Source organism: Miscanthus floridulus, chromosome 10 (genome assembly GCF_019320115.1).
Source record: "Miscanthus floridulus cultivar M001 chromosome 10, ASM1932011v1, whole genome shotgun sequence".
Classification (NCBI taxonomy): Eukaryota; Viridiplantae; Streptophyta; class Magnoliopsida; order Poales; family Poaceae; genus Miscanthus; species Miscanthus floridulus.
In genome coordinates, this window is record NC_089589.1 from 121,221,250 (window position 1) to 121,226,384 (window position 5,135).

Consider the following 5,135-nt stretch of genomic DNA (forward strand, 5'->3'; position numbering starts at 1 on the left):
CCAACTAGAAAATTTCATGAGCATGACATGTCATTTGTTAATTATGTTTATTTAAAACAAATAAAATGTAGCATACAATGTTAATTCAAATGGTGATTTGGATTTCCATTTGCTTTATGTAATGCATAACAACTCTCTTAAAGTAATAAACCATAAAGTAATTATTAATCAAACCAAAGAATAAATGCTTAAAGAGAAAACTAGTTCTACTTTTGTATAACAAAACTACACCTATTTTTGTTATACAAAATAGCTAAATAAAGCCCTAGGATGCCCTGGCCGCCACCTTGACCCAACCACTGTGCTCGCCGAGGCCTAGCGAAGCTTTTCCCCACCTCAATTGAACGCCAGCGCCGTTGTGGGAGCTCACCGGCGAGCACACCACCGGCGGGAACACGCCGGGGAAGGAAGCAGAGGAATCCTTCCTCGCCGGCCACACACACCTGCACCCGGTGCACATGGACCAGGCCAAAGGGAAGAAGGATAGACTCGGTCCACCAAAGACCCAGCCTACGGTCCATAGACCGTGAACCCCAGTCCACCGTGAGCCACGTGGTGTGGGCCGATCTGTGGACCGAAGCCCAGTGGAGGCCCTCGGCTACGACGTGGCAGCGCCACAGCATGCCACGTGGTGGGCCAAAGCCCAGCCCATATCCAGGCCCAACCGGCCTAGTTCGGACCCGGTCCGTGTTGTCCGTTGACCGGTCAACGTTGACCGATTGACCGGACCCACATGTCAGCGACACAGAGACTCTGGACCTACTTGTCAGTAGGTGACGTCATGCTGACATCATGACGACGTCACGCGGGTCCCGCCTGTCAGTAACAAACACAGTCGAGGTGACGTCATGATGATGTCATAGTGACATCAGCTGCTGACGTCAGCAGCCCTGGCCCCACCTGTCAGTGACTGTGATCCATTGACCGTGGACTCACCCGTTGACTTGACGTTGACTTTGACCGGACCCACAAGTCAGTGACCCAAGAGCCCCTGGCCCCACCTGTCGGAACTGATGACGATGATGATGTCATGCTGACGTCAAGATGACGTCAGCAGGATCCCACTTGTCAGCTCGGAGCCGAGAGGATGACGTCATGCTGGTGGCATGCTGACATCAGCATGCCACGTGAACCAGTCACAGTGTGACACGTGTCAGCCCTGAATTAATCAACCTTTTCCCCAATTTCATAAATGATTAAAACTTTGGAAATTCATAACTAATTCATATGACCTCAGAAAAATACAAAACTAGGACCAAAATTCATCTAAAATCAAGCTTTACGCAATGAACCCATGTTTGAGTGCATTTGACTCTTTTGAATTTTCATTGCTTCTTTATGCAACTCTCTAGACGTCGCCAACGCGACTATAATTCGAACGTATGCAGACTCGGAGGAGAACCAGACGGACGATGATCGTGAGTACCGTGAGGAGTACGGAGACGACTACACTGAAGGTGCCACATCCCACCCAATCTCGTAGCACCTATTACGCATGGCTAATATAGAACTGCTAATACTTTACTTTAATCATACTATGATAGGACTTGCATGGTAGTATGCTTACTTGATGGCCTTTACCTTGACGCAATCTTACCCCTGCATACCCTGCTATTAGGCTAGACACATGCTTGCTGCTATAATTCATTGCTTATACTACTACTACGCTTATACTACATTAATGCGTGGTAGAAACTAGTGTTATCTGGACTATGGGGAGAGTGCTGCGTGTGTGACTTGGGTGTGTGGAGGGTGAGGGTTGTGTCGACCAAGTTGGAGTATACGACAAGCCTGGGGCAAGTCCTGCCATGGGGTGCTACCTGGGCACCCCTAGAAATGGATACCTGTGGTGGGTAAATGGAATATGAGGTGGTCCTGGGTGTGAACCTGTGATGGGAGGAGCCTGGGGTGGAGGTGCTGTGGTAGCATGGTAAATGGAAACCCTGATGATGACATTCTGGCTTGGTCATCCCTAAGGACTTACTAGTACTTAGATTCACCGGGAAGCCTTACGTACCACTCGCCCTATATGGTGTGGGACAGCCGGACTACTTGGTAGGATATTGTCACTACTGCTATGTTGATAGCGGACAGTGTAGGGAGGTACGGGGCGCGGAGGATTTTCCCCACACCCTTCCGAGACTTCATGGAGACCTTGTGGACCCGGCTCATGACTCATAGTTTCAGCCGCCCTAGACTAGACTTGGGGTGTACCAGGGCTGAATGGTAGGGTGGCATTATCCTAGGCTAGCAAGCGGCCGGAATCAACCCAGTTGATGACGGTCAGCGAAGAAGGCAGATCTTGTGGTTATGTAAAACCTCTGCAGAGTGTATGGTTGATCGATCGATACATATGCCGACTTGTCGGCTATGGACCTTTCCTGGGTTTCGCTTAAACTAGATAATGAGATGAGTCCTTCTCTTTTTCCCCCGTGAGAGAGTGTCGGTCGTAGCCAGGGGCTACGGGCCATGAGACAGTGCTGAGAGGGAGTTGGCCAGTCGACTGAGAGATGGTATGGTGATGACATGGAGATGGTGGTATATCGATCCCAGGATCGAAACCTGGCTCTGGACGGAAATGGGGTGGAATGTGTGTGGGGATGGTGTTAAAACTTGACTATGCTAATATATACTTGATATGCTAATACATAGGAAACCCCAGCCTTATAGGTTCCTTTTGATTATATCCAACTTGCATCCAATTTACACAAAGCATAGCTCATAAGGTGGGAGTGGCTAGTACAAATCGTACTGATAAATTTTGGCACACAGGTTCTGCTGAGGAGTATAGCTCCGAGGAGTTTGACGGTTGAGGGGTTCGTTCCTACGCTCGAGTTTGGCGATCTTATCTTCAAGCTGTTCTGAATGAATGCTACTTTTGATTCCGCCAATGCGGCGATGTAATAATTTATGTAATTCCGCACTTTATATACTATGATATTATCGTTGTATGGATGTGGTATTCAACTGGAATTTGAGTAATATGATCTACAACGGTCATAATACACTTCGACTCTGTGGATTTCCCTTCGCGGAAATCAGGTCGTTTCACAAACTTTGCCAAACATTGTACAGATGAACATCAGGTACACACACACAAACAGACTAGACTTTGCTTTGAGGGCACGTTTGAGCTTCCTCTATATAATGATATATGCAATCAATATATGGAAATGAAAAACACTTAGAATTAATTTTATTACGGTCAGCGAAACAATAAATGAAGAAAGCAATCTGTCAACATTAATAGGGAATCTTAACTTGTAAGTGACATGTTGCTATTTTATTTTATCATGCACGTATACAGTCCATCACTTTCAGTGAACTAATACAACCTTTGGTTTGCTTAGTACCCTATGTGTTAGCAAAACATCAAACCATATCAAATCTTTGACACAGTACTTCATGATGTCACGTTGGTTAGGAAATAGGATTGATCGAAGAGATTGCACATGGTGTCCTTTCATGTGGTTCAAAGTTCATTAAACGATGCCATAATTTCCAAGCTGCTACAAAGGGTCAAATCGCCCGACAAAGAGTGATCCAAAATTGTTACTTTCACAGTAAATGTGCCACATAATTCAATATGATGTACAATACTTTCTCCATCCTAAAATATAAGACATGAAAGAATTCAAAATTTATTCCAAATTATAAGGGGTTTTAGGGAATTAACTCCAGTCGCATGCATACCTTTGATTAATGTCTATTCTCAGCACAACCACCAGACACAAAGAGTTTGAAATAGTGGAGAAAGTTGTTGTTAAGAAAAATATCATAAGCATTCTAGAACAACCATGACCACATGTATTTGAATTTGACTTACAAATATTGACCAGGTACAGTTATACATACTCCAAGTTGATCAGTTCCTGGATCCTCTACTACTATCAGGACAATTTAATAATTTCTCTAAAAAAAACCGCCACTCATATAGCATAGGGCAGGCATCAACTTGTGGCTATGAAAGAACCTATGGATGCATCCAAACATCTAAACCAAATCTTTCTCTAATCCAATCTAAATAAGAACAGCCTTTCTGCCAAACATCTGCAAATGATATGAATGGAAAACTCAGCTCATTAATCAATGAGATTTACAGACAGCGATGTGGCTGACGACATGCAGCATGGTTTCAAGCTAATCATGCACAGTAGTGCCTATTTCATATCATTGCTCATCCAGATCAATGCTATACTTTAACATATTAATTTGCTTACCTCATAAACTTGAGAAAAGCCAGGAGGATCAAAACATGCCACCAACTACTCTACTGCATCGATCAGATCATCACTCAAGACAACCCAATCGCATTCGCGAATCTCTCATTGTATATGAATCAATCATGGCATAGTTTATACTTTGGATCCAATCTGCTTAACTTTCAACGGTTGGATCCTGTATTTAGAGACAAAAAACCTGGCTAGGTGGCCTGCTCTGATGTATGACTGATATAAGAAAATTAAGACCATAACGATACCAAATTCCCATGGAAAAAGAACTCTCTACACAGAGTACACAATGCTAGTATGTAAAAGTAGATAATTTTTTGTTGGTGATATAAGTTAAGCTTGGAGTTCACAAAGGTTATATAGTTACATGTCTATAATTATGAAATTTTCAAATGCTAATATGCTAACAAAGATTTTCCTTATTTTTTGCACCATCTTCAAATTTATCAGTGCCCCGGCAGTTTACATGTCTATAATTACTTTTTGCACCATCTTCAAAAAAAGTAATAACCGGAAGTTTTTTTAGCCATGGTTGGTTTAATGGTTTACTTTTCCTGGATGGTCAACTTGAACGAAGTTTTCCATGATTAGTTGATTAGCTTTTAAAAAAGATAAACTTATCCTGGCAGAAGCATATGACTGCTGCTAAACTAATGTTTGTAGGAGCTGTCTCAATCGTTCGGTAGCTTTGTTTTTCATGCGAAGCAGTGTAACACCCTAAAAATTGTTCTTTTTGAAATAGGGTTAAAAAGATTTAATTTTGGATTTTTGTGCTCATTAAAACATAGGAAATAAAAATTTTCATGAAATTAAAATTTATTATAAGGTTTAGAAACATGATTGTGCATACAAGCCCTTACATTTGATTTATTGAGTTGAATGGTTGAATTCAAAATTCAAAAT